This window comes from Bufo bufo, chromosome 5, assembly GCF_905171765.1.
Source record: "Bufo bufo chromosome 5, aBufBuf1.1, whole genome shotgun sequence".
In the NCBI taxonomy this organism is placed as follows: Eukaryota; Metazoa; Chordata; class Amphibia; order Anura; family Bufonidae; genus Bufo; species Bufo bufo.
In genome coordinates this window covers 365,441,609-365,458,431 of record NC_053393.1, presented here as the reverse complement: position 1 = coordinate 365,458,431, position 16,823 = coordinate 365,441,609, and the positions used below count along the sequence as shown (strand labels likewise).

General features: G+C 43.0%; 1 protein-coding gene across 2 annotated transcripts in view; it reads right to left on the bottom strand.

Annotated features, from left to right (window-relative positions):
• MYLK4 (myosin light chain kinase family member 4) overlaps positions 1-16,823 on the bottom strand; it is a 260,581-nt gene that overhangs the window by 180,304 nt on the left and 63,454 nt on the right. The gene's annotated exons all lie outside the window — the stretch shown is intronic.

Sequence of the window (16,823 nt, the reverse complement as noted above, 5' to 3'; positions counted from 1 at the left end):
CCACACGTTTATATTTGTTGCCCATATTTTTCAAGTTACCGATGTAGTAGAGTTAACACTCATGATTTCTGAGATGTGTTGTCTAAACTAAGCACATATATATTAAGAATGGCCTAGACCTATCTTGACCCAGGTATACAGTGTGTATTAAAACTTCACTTTTAATTCAACATAATATATAAAACAGCTGTGAGCCATAACAAACAATTAAAACACCCCAAAGAGTTGACGACTTAGTTGCTGCCAAGGTGAGGGAGATGTGCACTATCTCCTATTCACCACAACTATATCTGCAGAGCTTGAACATAGGGGGGCAATGTGTGGATAGACTAATGTAAGGAAACTACATGTAGTTGCCTGCAAAACTGATTAAATGGAATAGGCACACTTGTCTGACACTACGTCAGTAGCTGTCAAGACACATTCACAACTGCACACATGCTGCTAAGCGCTCCACCTAGCTCAAAAAACCCTGCTATATTGAATTAAATGTCCTACACAAGGACTTCTAAGCTAATAAGCAACATTGAAGTGGACAACAATTGTTTAAAACAATCAACTGCCCCCCAACATGTTTCACCAGATCACTGGCTTCTTCAGGGGTTTGGGCAGAATTGAAGACAACAGACATGATGGTGGTATACAGTATATGCTGCAATTCTGTGATTGATTTGTGTGGTAGCCAATTGCTGTTAAGCAAGCTACACCAAGTGACAAATGAGAACGCAAGAGATTTGGAATAAGTGCCCTCCCTATTTTGTTGACAAATGAAAGCACGGCAGAGGAGGTCTCCTTATGACATCATGCGCAAGCTGTCACTGCGCTCCAACTTAGAAAATCAGCGAAATTATGCTTTCCAAAGCGCATGTCCTGCGCAGGTGGTGGGTGCGTGAGCATTCAGTCTCTAGTAGCCGAGACACTTAGTGCCTTTACCCATGCGCACCAACTAAAAAGTAAGGGAAATCAAGACATGCCCGGTGCGCATGTCCTGCGCCGGCAGCCGATGCGAGAGCACTTGATTAACAAAAATAAAATAAAATAAAAATAAAATAAAATAAAAATGTATTTTAAAAAAAGTGCTCTGCTGCCCATTCGTGCCAACTTAGAATATGATGCAATATGAGATGGCCTGTGCGCATGGCCTGCGCTATGAATAGATGCGCTGACACTTTAACTACGGTAAGGGATAGATATAATGTCACTAATGGAGAAAAAAAAATCCACTGGTGCCAAATATATAAAAATGCATTCTAGTATTGATTGCCACAGTATGACTCCGGCAAATTGTGCTGCCAACACAAACTGCATAACTGTGGCTATCCCACCATGCCAACCACTAGTTGTCATTAATGTTTATTTGCTCACTAAACTGAAAACTAACCATAAATATGTATTCCAACTAAGATTGCCTCCCTAAACGGTCTATAAAAATGAGGAAAAGGTGAATCCTTCATTGAGTCCCTTCGGATGGAGACTATCCAAACGGTATATCCATTTAGTTTCTTCTTGTAGGAGGAGTGTATCCAGATCACCCCTCCTTACCTCTAGCGTCTTTTTACAGATTCCCAAAAAGGTCAGGCAGTTGGGGTCTCCCCCATGATGAAATCTAACATGTTTAGAAATTGTGGTATCTGCCTTTGTATTAGAGCTGCTAATATGTTGGCAGATACGTTGCCTGAACTCTTGTGAGGTCTTGCCCACATAAATCTTACGACAGGGACATTGTGCAATATACAGTATATGATACCCTTAGTTTTGCAATAGATAAACTGTCTAATCTGATATTGCTTTTGATCCACAGGGTTGACAAATGTCCTAGATTTTTTGATGAATGGACAAAAAACACAGTTTCCACAGGGAAAGGTGCCAACAGTCCCCGACCTCAACTCAAGGACATCTTGGTCAATAGTCTCTTTTGGTCAGAACCTCCAAAGTTTTTTTTTTTTTTTCTCTGTTAGTGACATTATATCTATCCCTTACCGTAGTTAAAGTGTCAGCGCATCTATTGATAGCGCAGGCCATGCACTATGATTAAGAACAGGAGTGTTTGAAATGCGTAAATCGTGTGTGAGTGGGAGAAGGTGCCACTGGATGTGCTCATGTTACTTTGGTGAAATAAAGACTGGACCAAAAAGATCTACATGTTGCTGGATTTCAGTTTTTTCATGAACATGCACACAGGCCATCTCATATCGCTATCATATTCTAAGTCGGCACGCATGGGCAGCAGAGCACTTTTTTTAAAATAAATTTTTAATTTTTTTTGTTAACCAAGTGCTCACGCATCAGCTTCCGGCGCAGGACATGCGCATCGGGCATGTCTTGATTTCCCTTACTTTTTAGTTGGTGCGCATGGGTAAAGGCACTCAGTGTCTCGGCTACTAGAGACTGAGAGCTCACGCACCCGCTGCCTCCGCAGGACATGCGCTTTGGAAAGCATCATCTTGCTGATTTTCCACGTTGGAACGTTTGTGCTGTGAACGTTTGTGTGTAGGAGCACAGTTACCTATTCCATTTAATCAGTTTTGCAGGCAACTACATGTAGTTTCCTTACATTAGTCTATCCACACATTGCCCCCCTATGTTCAAGCTCTGCAGATATAGTTGTGGTGAATAGGAGATAGTGCACATATTCCTCACCTTGGCAGCAACTAAGTCGTCAACTCTTTGGGGTGGAAAGTGTTTTAATTGTTTGTTATGGCTCAAAGCCGTTTTATCATTATGTCGAATTAAAAGTGAAGTTTTAATACACACTGTATACCTGGGTCAATATAGGTCTAGGCCATTCTTGGCATTAATATATATGTGTATACAAATACCTTTACCCAGGTTAGGTCCCCCCCCCCTCCCCCTTTTTTTTGTAATCTAAACTAAGCAAACACCTTCAATTGCTTTTCAATGGCTTTTGTTTCAAGATAACACGATGATTTAAGAAATTTGAGTTAAGAGTTTGAGTGCTAGATATGATAAGATGCCTTTATTGTCACTGTACAATACAATGTAATACAATGTACAATACAATGAAATGTTGTTTGGCGCAATCCTAGATGCCATGGACAGAGGAACAAGAACTGACATTTGAACTAAAGCATTACACTAGAAAAAAACAAAACATTGCACTAGAAAGCATTACTATTCACAGTTCACAGCATATATATAAAGAGCAAAGTAGGAAGTGCTTATGAGTATATATACACACTGATTCAGACACCACTGCAGACAAGAGATCATCATGGGTTCATGAATGCACAGTCACTTTCAGTCTGTGGAAGTTTCTATCCTAGGAAGGGGCAATAATCTCCGAGCATTTAGGAGACTGATTGTTTTGGGGTAAAAGCTGTTCTTCAGCCTAGTGGTGCGGGCATGTAGGGCTCTAAGACGCCTACCAGAGGGTAGGGGAATGAAAAGGCTGTGGCCGGGGTGAGTTGGATTCCCGCAGATAATTTTTGCCCTGTTGCTGCAGCGAGCAGTGAAGATGTCATCCAGTGATGGTAACTGAGTACCAGTGATTCTGCCAGCCATTCTGATAATGCGCTTGAGGGTCTTCTTGTCCTCAGAAGAGCAGCCAGAGTACCACACTGTAATGCAGTATGTGATAACAGATTCTATGCTGCACCTATAAAAATTGACTAGCAGCTGTTTTGGGAGTTGTGCTTTCTTCAGACTCCTCAGAAAATAAAGCCTCTGAATTCCTTTTTTGGTCATTTCTGTTGTGTTTTTTATCCATGACAGGTCCTGACTAATATGAACTCCCAAGAATCTGAAACTTTGAACTATCTCCACGTTTCCACCATTAATGCTAATGGGATGGTGTCCATTTTGTTTCTTCTTCCTAAAATCCAGAATTAGCTCCTTTGTTTTCTTGGTATTGAGTATGAGGTTGTTGTTCTTACTCCATCTCTCTAGGTTCTCAACCTCTTTCCTATAGGCTGTTTCATCATTCTTGGAGATTAGGCCTATCACGGTCGTGTCATCTGCAAATTTTATAATGGTATTGGTATTGTGAATAGGTTTACAGTCATTGGAGTGCTAACCCTGCTACATCTGTATTTTGAATTGCCATGAAGTTTCACAATGTTGTCAACAAATATCTGTGCAAGGGTTTTAGCATTAGGTAGGCCTGGTAATGCAATAAAATGTACCATTTTACTAAAGCGATCAACTACCACCAGAATAACAGTCTTTCCTGAAGAATTAGGTAGATCAGTGATAAAGTCCATGGATACATAAGTCCATTGTCTGGACGGAATGAGTAACGAAAGTAAAGACCCACAGGTAGTACAGGCTGACACATAGTCCTTAACACACTTACGCCACCCCAGCCACCAGAATCTACGATAAATGAGGTTGGCAGTGGACCTACTCCCAGGATGTCCTGTAAGAACCGTACAATGATGTTCCTCCAACACCTTGTGAAGCAATTCCGGTGGCACAAATAGTTTCCCAGAGGGACACGAGTCTGGTACGTCTCCCTGAGCCTCTAACACCTTCACCGCAAAGTCAGGGTAGAGGGCGGATATCACCACCCCTTTAGACAGTATGGGACCCGGGTTTTTCGAAATCACCACCTTCAGGGAAACTACGTTACAAGGTGTCCGCCTTGACATTTTTAATCCCAGGACGATAGGTGACAGTGAAATTGAATCTGGTGAAAAACAGGGCCCATCTGGCTTGTCTTGGGTTCAGTCATTTCGCAGACTCCAGATTTTTGTGATCATTGAACACCGTGATCGATGAATCGCCCATTCCAACCAATGACGCCATTCCTCAAAAGCCAATTTAATGGCCAGCAACTCTCTGTTACCCACATCATAATTTTTCTCAGTGGGGGATAGTTTTTTCGAGAAAAATGCACATGGTCGCCATTTACCAAGTGATGGGCCCTGTGACAAAACTGCTCCTACCCCCACCTCAGATGCATCCACTTCCACAATAAACGGTTGTGACACATCTGGCTGCACCAATATGGGAGCAGAAGAGAAGTATTCCTTAATCGCAGAAAAGGCTTGCAACGCCAAATCAGACCATACAGAGACATCCGTCCATTTCTTATTCATGTCCGTTAAGGGTTTTACTATTGTCGAATAATTCTTAATACAATATTGGTAATAGTTGGTGAATTCGAAAAACCGCATAAGAGCCTTCAGATTTTCGGGTCGATCCCAGTCCAATACAGCACAGACTTTCTCAGGATCCATTCGAAAACCCAAAGATGACAGCAGGTAGCCCAATAACTGCACCTCGTGTACCGCAAAAACAAATTTCTCTAATTTTGCAAACAATTTATTATCCCTTAGAATCTGTAACACCTGTCTCACATGATTCTGATGTGTTTCCATGTCAGGAGAATAAATAAGAATGTCATCCAAATACACGATCACAAACCTCCCCACCAGGTGATGAAAGATGTCATTCACAAAATGTTGGAAATCCGCCGGGGCATTGGTCAACCCGAAAGGCATGTCCAGGTTCTCAAAGGGCCCCTCAGGAGTATTAAAAGCTGTCTTCCATTCATCCCCTTGATCCTAACCAGATTATATGCCCCCCTTAAATCCAACTTGGAGAACACCTTGGCACCAATAATCTGGCTAACCAAATTGGGAATTAAAAGAGGAGGGTAAGGATCACAGATAGTAATCTGATTAAGTTCACGAAAATCCAGACATGACCAAAGACCTCCATCTTTTTTTTTTTTTACAAAAAAGAACCCTGCAGCCACTGGAGACTTGGAAGGTCTTATGTGCCCTTTCTTCAAACTCTCGGCAATATATTCTCTCATGCTCTGCCTTTCAGGTTCAAAAAGATTATACAACCTAGATTTAGGCAATTTAGCCCCGGGAATAAGATTGACAGGGCAATCATATTCCCGATGGGAAGGTAAATCCTGACATCCACTCTCAGAAAACACATCGGCAAACTCGGATATAAAAGAGGGTACAGCCTTAATAGTAACCACAGAAAAGGATGTATTGAGACAATTATCAATGCAATGGTCCCCCCAATCCAGAATCTGCCTAGCTTGCCAATCGATAGTTGGATTATGCTTGGCAAGCCACGGTAAACCCAGAACCATAGGTGCAGGGAGACTTTCCAAGACAAAACATAAGATAACTTCTTGATGAAAGTCACCCACTCTTAATCTGATATCATGCAAAACTTGTGACAAGCACCTCTGAGTAAGAGGGGCAGAATCAATAGCAAATACAGGAATGTCTTTTTTTAATGTACTTGGTGATAACCCGTGTATGCAGACAAACTGGGCATCAATCAGGTTCACCCCGGCCCCGCTGTCGATAAATACTTCAATTCCAGTTTTTGACTCTAGCACCACCTCGGCAGTCAGGAGAAATCAGGTACTACCAGCAAAGGACAAATGCACATTCTCTGACTCCCCACTCACACCTTCAATAGTCAGATGGGATTTAGACGCCCCTTTTTGCTTCTCTTTTTGCCGCTGAATGCTTGGACATATATTGACAAAATGTCCCCTTTGACCGCAGAAAAAACATACTCCCTGCTTGCGACTCCTACTTTTCCAAGCAGATCCCGGAGTCGCTCCCCCTAATTGCATGGGTTCATCCCCAGGTATAAGCTCAGGAGTCTCTTCACCCAAATAGTCAAAGGAATACGGTACGTTATGTAATAGAACGTCCTGAGAGAGTGGGCCCTTAGATCTCTCTCTCAGGCATCTATCAATATGTACAGCCAAAGACCTAGCAGTTTCCAAAGACTCAGGATTCTCATGAAAGGCCAAAGCATCCTTCAGCCTCTCAGATAATCCCTGACAAAACTGGCTACGGAGAGCTGGATCGTTCCACTCACTATCCGTAGCCCACCTCCTAAATTCGGAACAATAGATCTCAGCCGAATGCTCTCCCTGATGCAGGCCGTGTAATTTAGTCTCGGCCAGGGAGATTCGGTCCGGGTCATCATAGATGAGACCTAAAGCTCCGAAAAATGCATCTACTGATCGGAGAGACTGTAATCCAGTCGGCAGAGAAATAGTCCAAGACTGGGCGTCCCCTTTAAGCAACAAAATAATCACACCCACTCTCTGGCTCTCGTCCCCAGATGAGTGTGGATGCAACTTAAAGTACCATTTGCACGATACCCTGAACCAAATAAAATTAGCACTCCCCCCCCATCCCCCAAGAATCTATCCGGGAGAACAACTTTAGGTTCAGCCAACAGTAGTCTCTGCATCTGTGAGACGGTCGTGTGGAGGTCATCCACCTCCAGAGACAGCCCCTGTAGCTGTCCGGTCAGTGCAGCGATAACATCTATGGCTGAACTGGTACAGACAACAAAATGATGGTTATTCGGCGGTTTATAATGTCACGATCAGTGTGGGGGAAAAACCACACTAAACACAGGAGGGAAGGGGAACAGTAACTGGGCCTGGAAACTAGGGAAGAAACAGGTCGACTCCTAAAGAACCCTAATCCGGGCCCTAAATACCTATCAATATGAATAGACCTTGAAGATAGGAATATTCATATGCTGGATACCTAGGCCCCTATATCCCTATAAGGCCCTGGAATGAGGTTAGCACCAGAGACAACCCATTCCTCCCCAGATGGACGAATGGAAGTCTCTGTCTCAGGCCCAGATACAAACAACAGGTCATATAACAAACATAAAACAATAAGAAAAGACAAGACTTATCCGAAAGTAGAAAACTGGCAACTCCAGAAGCACCACAGAGTACAACCGACGAGCTAGTTAGAAGGCAGGAAGAAAATCTATAAACCGCACCGTCAAGAGTGAGAAGCGGCTACTTATGGGAAAAGTAAATTACCAACAAGCAACACCTGAAGCAAGGGGTGTGGCATTCACCAAAACACAGACACAATAAGATCCACAGTGGAGTTTGTATGTTCTCCCCGTGTTTGCGTGGGTTTCCTCTGGGTACTCCGGTTTCCTCCCACACTCTAAAGACATACTGATAGGGACCTTAGATTGTGAGCCCCATTGGGGACAATTGGTTGCTAATGTCTGTAAAGCGCTGCGGAATATAGTAGCGCTATATAAGTGCATAAAATAAATAAATAAAATAAATAAACTTGTAAATTTAACCCACGAGTTGCCAATCTCTCCGATCTCCTGGTACCTGCCAAGGGAACGTCTGTGACAGCATGGCTGCCAGTGGCACTGGGTCCCTAGTGTTTATTGATGATGTGACACAGGACAGAAGCAGCCGGATGAATTCTGGGGTTTTCAGAGATATACTGTGTGCTCAAATCCAGCCAAATGCAGCCAAACTGATTGGTCGGTGTTTCATAATAAAGATGGACAATGACCCAAAACATAAAGCCAAAGCAACCCAGGAGTTTATTAAAGCAAAGAAGTGGAATATTCTTGAATGGCCAAGTCAGTCACCTGATCTGAACCCAATAGAGCATTTCACGTGTTAAAGACTAAACTTCAGACAGAAAGGCCCACAAACAAACAGCAACTGAAAACCGCTGCAGTAAAGGCCTGGCAGAGCATTAAAAAGGAGGAAACACAGCGTCTGGTGATGTCCAGGAGTTCAAGACTTCAAGCAGTCATTGTCAGCAAAGGGTTTTCAACCAAGTATTAGATATTTATATTTTATTTACAATTATTTAATTTGTCCAATTACTTTTGAGCTCCTGGAATGATGGGATTGAGTTTAAAAATGCTTTAGTTCCTCACATTTTTATGCAATCATTTTGTTCAACCCACTGAATTAAAGCTGAAAGTCTGAGCTTCAACTGCATCTGAATTGTCTTGTTCAAAATCCATTGTGGTAATGTACAGAACAAAAATTAGAAAAATGTTCTCTCTGTCTAAATATATATGGACCTAACTGTATACTGTACACACTTTTCAGTAGGCCAACATTCCTGTATACATTTTTTTTAAATTGGTCATATAATTTTCTAATTTTCTGAGATACTAACTTTTGGATTTTCATTAGCTGTAAGCCATAATCCTCAACATTAAAAGAAATAAACACTTGAAATAGATCACTCTGTGCATAGTGAATCTATGTAATATATGAGTTTCACTTTTTTGAATGGAATTACTGAGATAAATTAACTTTTCGATGATAATTTATATGTACTGTACCTATATATTCCACATTCCTCACAGTGGTTTATGCTGGGTGATAAATTTGGTATGGCTAAGCTAGGCACTTTTGTCTGTTAATTGGCTTACTTTGTGACAGAATTTCATGCCAAAAATTTGACGCAGGTTATAGGATCTTCAGTCATACCCCCTTACTAATGACCCTTGCCAGCTAAGCCATGTACCCTTGGTGAGCTAGGTACAGTGGATGTAAAAATAGATGTGCCAAGTTGCATGAAATTATACCAAATTTTGGTGCATTTTATGAGAAGGTCTAGATGTAATCATATTAGTAAATGTACTTTTCTTCTGATCCCTTTCCCTTCTCCATTACCCTTCTGAGGGTAAAAATTGATAAATACAGAACGTATTGCAATTTTCTCGGCACAGACTGAATGTCCATGCAGATAACCAACCACCTGTGCCAATGTGCCAATTCAATTAAATGTGTCAGTGTTTCTGTCCAGGAGCTGTCAGTTTCGAACAGCAACCAGACAGAAACATTGCCCATCTAAAAGCAGCCTTAAACACCTCCTACTGCTACCTTGGCTACAGGAGACAGCCAATGAATATGTAAGGCCTTATGCACAGGACCATGTAAATATTGCGATCCGCAAACCACGGCTCCACAAAATACGGATACCTTTCGCATGCACTCATCACTTTTCTCATTCCCACCATTAACAATACAAGGAATAGGACATGTCCTATCATTTGCAAAAGGGACATATGGATATGGACAGCATATGTATGACATCCGTGTGCTGTCCATCTTTTTTTGGGAGGCCCACAGAAATGAATGGGTCAGTGTGCCATCTGCATAAAAATAATTTTAGAAATATAGGACGAATTTCACAAAATATTGGTCTAAAGCAGCGGTTCTCAACCTAGGGGTCGCGACCCCTTTGGGGGTCGATCGGCCCTTTCCGGGGGTCGCCTGAGGCTTCCTATTGTGGGTCCAGGCCCGTCGCTAACAGACAGGCAAAACAAGCAATTGCTTGGGGCCCCGAGCTGGTTGGGGCCCCGAGCTGCCCCGGGGCCAAGTAGAGCCGGTGCTTGTTTTGCGGCTGAGTAACTCAGAAGATCCGATGGTATATTCTAACGCCCAGGCGTTCCCATGGTGACGGGGACGCTTGCCTGGGGGTTAGAATATACCATCGGATCTGAGTTTTACGAGCTCAGTGAGATCGTAAACACTCAAATCCGATGGTATATTCTAACCCCCAGGCGTTCCCATGGTGACAGGGACGCTTGCCTGGGGGTTAGAATATACAGGGCCACGCCGCTCACAGCAGTATATTTATAAACTAATCAGTAACTACTTTAACTTTAATCATTGCTCATTGCTGAGCTCTTTACTTGGATTATAATTTATTTGGATATGGGATATCTTACTTTGTCTTAGCTCCAGTAATAGCAGGCAGTGCGGGGGGCGGCGCTCACTCACTGACATCACGCGCCTGCTCCTCGCACTGACGTCACGGCGCGTGACGTCAGTGAGTGAGCGCCGCCCCCCGCACTGCCTGCTATTACCGGAGCTAAGACAAAGTAAGATATCCCATATCCAAATAAATTATAATCCAAGTACAGAGCTCAGCAATGAGCAATGATTAAAGTTAAAGTAGTTACTGAATAGTTTATAAATATACTGCTGTGAGCGTCGGGAAGGGAGATCTGTGGATGGCACTGTAGGGCGATCTGTGGATGGCACTGTTTAGAGGGGGATCTGTGGATGGCACTGTTTAGGGGGGGATCTGTGGATGGCACTGTTTAGGGGGGAGATCTGTGGATGGCACTGTTTAGGGGGGAGATCTGTGGATGGCACTGTTTAGGGGAGGGGGATCTGTGGATGGCACTGTTTAGGGGAGGAGGGATCTGTGGATGGCACTGTTTAGGGGGGAGATCTGTGGATGGCACTGTTTAGGGGAGGGGGATCTGTGGATGGCACTGTTTAGGGGGGATCTGTGGATGGCACTGTTTAGGGGGGATCTGTGGATGTCTTTGTGATTAATTACTCTGCTTTAAATTATGTTTAATTTGTAGCAATAAAAATACATCCTGCATATCAGATATTTACATTACAATTCATAACAGTAGCAAAATTAGTTATGACGTAGCAAGGAAAAAAATGTAATGGTTGGGGGTCACCACAACATGAGGAACTGTATTAAGGGGTCACGGCTTTAGAAAGATTGAGAACCACTGGTCTAAAGGAAGCCAACCAAGAAGTGGCGTGAAGAAAAGTGCCTAACATGTAAGCATTAAAGTAAACAGAATGAAGCTGCAATACTCTACGCCAAGGCTTCTTCAAACTGCTGATCATAGGGAGGTGCAGATCTGATATTGATAGCCTACAATGGGGCTTCAATATCCTAAATCTACAAAACCCCTATTAGATTATGGCTACACGGTGACAGGTGTCGTTTGACAGTGAGGCTGTGATTCGGCTGCAAAAAAAACAGCCAAATCACAGAAAGGTGGCAGGCAAGTTGTATGTAGCACACACAGTGGTGTAACTAGAGTTCTATGGGCCCCAGGGCCCGGTCGCACACTCTGTGACCGCGATCATTACACCCCTGGTCTCTGGTAATAATAATATCCACCCACTAATGTACCTATAGTGCCCACAGTAACATCCCTATAGTTCTCCCAGTAGTGTCCTTCCACTGCCCTAGTAAGGTCCCCCACTGCTCCCAGTAATGTCATTCCACTGCCCCAGTGATGTCCCCACTACCCTAGTAATGTCCCCCACTGCTCCCAGTATTGTCCATCACGGCTCCCAGTAATGTCCCTCACTGCCCCAGTTATGTCCCCCACTGCCTCAATAATGTCCTTCACCACCCCAAGTAATGTTCCCCATTGTCCCCAGTCTTCATTCGCATTCCAGGATCTATCAGGCCCCAACCCTGCCCTACTAGTAATACATAAAAATGAAGTGGGTGGGCAGAGCCTGACAAGTACAATGACAGTGCCGGGCCCCGTTTCATGTGAGTGCAGCAGGTTCCCCCTCCCCCGCCAGGCCCGGTTACACCCCTGATCACACAACTGACATTATGATTACGATGGTAAAGTCGCATGGAACCTGTGACCAAAAAACCCAACAGTGTTGGATTTTTTTGTGGCTGTTGCGTCACCTTCTTGCCGTGTAACTTTAGATGCAATGTTGCAATTCGACATCACGATCCTCATGTTGTGACACATCACAGGGTAGCTCCAGTCTTTGTTGGATTTTTTATCGCAAATCACACGCAACTTTGCTATCATAGACCACAATGCAGGCCACATGTGACTGAGAATTACCTTTGACTTTTCTGCGGTTTTTACAGACAAATTACAGCTCTAAAATAGTCTCAAAAAAGCAAGTTGCAGACGTCAGAGATTTGCTGTCCCATGACACCTGTCGCCATGTCGTCCTAGCGTAATAGTTTTTTTTTTGCTGCTTTAGGATATTGATGGCTTACTATAGCCCATCAGTATCAGACCTGCACCTGCCCATGATAAATTGTTTAAATGAGAAGCGGAGATTGATCCTATTTATTTGAATGAGAGAATCTTGCTAAACATGCTACAAACTTTTTTCTTCCTCAGTTGCACAAGAGTTTTTTGGCCACGTGACTTTTCTTAGACTTAGGGCTCATGCACATGAACAAATTTTCTTTCTTGGTCAGGATAGTACTGTTCTATTAGGGGCCAGCTGTTCCGTTCCGCAAAATGACATTCGTGTGCATTCCGTATTCGTATTTTTTGCGGATCCGTGTTTTGCAGACTGCAAAATACATATGGTCGTGTGCATGAGGCCTTACTGGCATGTGTTACATGTTGCTGTGTAGTCGCAGCCTAAAGCATTGTCGTAGATTAGTAATGGAAAATAGTGTAGGTACAACAATGACAAACTCCATACTATTCTCATAGACAAAACTAAGGCCCATATACATAGCTGCTAGGCTATAGCGCCATCTAGTGACATATATTAATACAAACATGTTTTTCAGCGTTAAAATTGAATAAATAAAAGTAACATGCAAACGATCTTTCAAAATTGTTTTTATGACATCTATGACAAACGGAGTTTAGAAATATAGTGTAAGTATGTTTTTTATGATCAGTGCATGGGGGGAGATTTATGAAAACTGCAAGGGAAAACTATCTTAATTGCCCATAGCAACCAATCAGATTGATCCTTTCATTTTCCAAAGGAGCTTTGAAAAATGAAAGGTGGAATCTGGTGGGGGTAACTATAGTGAATAAAAAAATAAATAAAGTAATGCTTAGTGAAAAAGTAATAAAGTCTAAAAATGGTGGCTCCGCTGCCACCCCTGAATGCCTACATATAAGCCACAGCACATTAGCAAAATCATACAAGAATTTGCTAAAACACACTGACACCAATGACTGTTTTTACTACATAAATAACGTTGGACCACCAATAATTATTAGTGAGCCAAAGCACAGGCACCACTAGACAGGGCTGTCTAGTCCTGTCAATTAAAGGGGAGGGGGAAGTGTACTGAGCGCTAAGGGACGTAGCAGTAGCGGTGCTCCAAGAGCTAGGCCCGGCCCCTTGGTGCCCCAACTGCCTAATTTGCGTAAATATAAAAGTCCACATATTTCTGATTCAGTGTAAGCTAAAAAGGAAAAAAAAACATATCGCTTTAATCAGCATGATCAAACCTGCCAGGTAATATGCCTTGTTTAATAGGGTTGATCATGTTGACAAGGGCTCATTAAGAGCACCACTTTCTTGCATTGTTTGTGCCACATTTTTAGTGTAGCTCATTTTAGATTAATTTATTATTCAGACGCTCCAAAAAGAATGACTTGACATCCTTGACATTTCCTGGTTTTAAAGGGCTGTCTCACTTCAGCAAATGCATTTATCATGTAGAGAAAGTTAATACAAGCCACTTACTAATGTATTGTTATTATCCATATTGCTTCCTTTGCTGGCTGGATTCATTTTTCCATCGCATTATACTCTGCTTGCTTGTATTGTTACGACAACCCTGTGATTCAGCAGTGGTGGCCGTGCTTGCACATTATAGGAAAAAGCGCCTATATATGCTCACTCCTGTGGTCCCAGCCACCAGAGAGGCCGGCGCTTTTTCCTATAGTGTGCAAGCACGGCCACCGCTGCTGGATTTCAGGTTGGTTGTAACCAGGGGTCAAGTCCTGGGAAAAAAAAGTGTGGGAACTCACCCAAATGCCTCCGCGTGACGTCACGGCGTGCGGCGTACACAAAGGGCAGGGGAGGTTGGGAGGAGGAGCAAGCAAGTACCGTATTTTTCGCCCTATAAGATGCACCGGCCCATAAGACGCACCTAGGTTTTAGAGGAGGATAATAGGAAACAATATTTTTCATTCCACCTCAGGTCAGACCCGCAATGTTAATTAGACCTCAGCTCGCAGGCACAGCCCCAATGCCTCAGATCAGACCCCCATGTCAGCCATCAGCCCTCCATGTCATATTTCTCCCCGTCCATGGCACAGACAGACTACAGACATTGTCTCCGGCCCATCATGTAACCCCATCCTCACCCATGTCACATTTCTCCCCCTCCATTTGATTGCTCTAACACCTAAAGAAAAATTATTAATTTAAAAAACCTGATGTTTCTCCAGATGATCTTATGCTAAAAGTATTGGTAATAGAGTCTCAAAGGTCTATAGAAGCAGGTACACTATTTTTACAAACCTTTGAGACTCTATTAACACTACTATCAACATCAGGTCATTTAGAGAAACAGCATCTTTTTTTAATTATGTTTTTCCTTTAGGTGTTATAACATAACTTTCATTTGATTGCTGTAACACCTAAAGGAAAAATCATTTTAAAAACCTGCTGTGTCTCTAGATGACCTTATGTTGACAGTAGTGTTAATAGAGCCTCAAAGGTCTGTAAAAATAGGGTAACTGCTTCTATAGACCTTTCAGACTCTATTACCACTGCTATCAACATAAGGTCATCTTGAGAAACAGCAGGTTTTTAATTTGTTTTCCTTTAGGTGTTCAAGCAATCAAATAAGTTATGTTTTAACACCTAAAGGGAATTTTTTTTTTTTTTAACTTGCTCTTTCTCTAGGTGACCTTATGTTTATAGTAGTGCTAATAGAGTCTCAAGGGTCTATAAAAGCAGTTACCCTATTTTTACAGACCTTTGAGACTCTATTAACACTACTATCAACATAAGGTCTTCTAGAGAAACAGCAGGCTTTAAAAAATCCCTTTAGGTGTTAGAGTAAATTGCAATCAAATGAACGTTATGTGTTCAGATTAGGGCCAGAAGCAGACAAGCAGGGTTTCTTTAGCCTCTTGGCTATTAGTTTTTACATTCATAAAGCTCCACATTGAGCTTCCAGCAGCAGACAGATGCCAGGGCACTTCTGTGGTCACCTCACCTGGGCACATGGTCTTTGCTCAGCAGAGTCCTGCCATACATGCTGGGTAGATGCTAGAATGGATTTGTTAGAAGGGTCTGTGATGTCACTGGTCACATGCTCCTTCATGGTCACATGATCCACTGTGAGAACGCCTGCCTCCTGCTGTGTTCAGCTCCAGGGAGAAGGGGGTGTGAAAGGAAGGACCAATGGCAGGGCAGATATCTGATACTGGCCAATCAGCAGCCTCCTGCTCCTATCTGCGGCTTAGACAGAGTGAACACTGGCTGGGGAGGGGAGGGCGCCCGGCAGCGCTGCTGGCAAGTAAGTGATAGAAAAAAAAAAAGTTAGTTTTTCCGCCCACCCCTTTCTCTGTGCAGAGTGCGCCCTAAGGCAGCCGCTTGGTCTGCCTTATGGAAGCGCCGGCCCAGAACGGGAACGGCGTTCCTGCTGTGAAAAAAGTGCAGGAACGCCGTTCCCCCTCGACTCGACCCCTGGTTGTAACCATGAAAACGTGTAGTGTATAATGTGATGGAAAAATGAATGAAGCCAGCAAAGGAAGCAATATGGACAATCACAGTACATTAGTAAGTGCCTTGTATTAACTTTCTCTACATGATAAATGCCACTTGCTGAAGTGAGACAACCCCTTTAAACTAGAATGTGGGTATGACCTCCGGGGGCCGTTATCGGAACTGCCTGCTCCCGGAGACCGCATTTTATTTCAGACCGGCTCGCGCACAGGCACAGGTAAGGACTTACCTGTGCCTCGCCGGACTTGTCAGTTAAGATGGCAGATCACATGTGTTCGAGGGCGAACACTGTGAACTGGCCATCACTGTTAGTACGTGTGGGCCAATGTGTCCATTAGAAAATTCAACAGACTATCCCATACTGGAGCACAACATTTAGTTCAGTTATTTCATTTTCAAAATATAGAGAGATAGGGCAATGCCAGCAACAGAACGTGTTCTTCCTCTAGGAGAGGTTGAAATTACGGATAATGTGGTTCAATCAGGGCCTATTTACATAATTTTTTCATTTACATCATTTACATTTTTTCATGTTTAAAAGTGTCCATTTGTCTTAGACAAGTTTCCGTCGGGATCCATTTATTCAACAAGATAGACAGAGACTGTCTAATTTTCTGCACTGTTGAACATCAGATCCAGATAGATCATTTTTTTGTACAATGCAAGTCTATAGCAAACTGCTTGCTTTAGGATAGGCATCTTGTTGCACCATCATATCTGACATACATTCTTTTTATATGATTAACCACTTGTCTACCGCCACACGACTTTATACGTCAAGGTGGTAGGCTCTTATCTGTAACCCGGAGTATAAAAGCGTCAG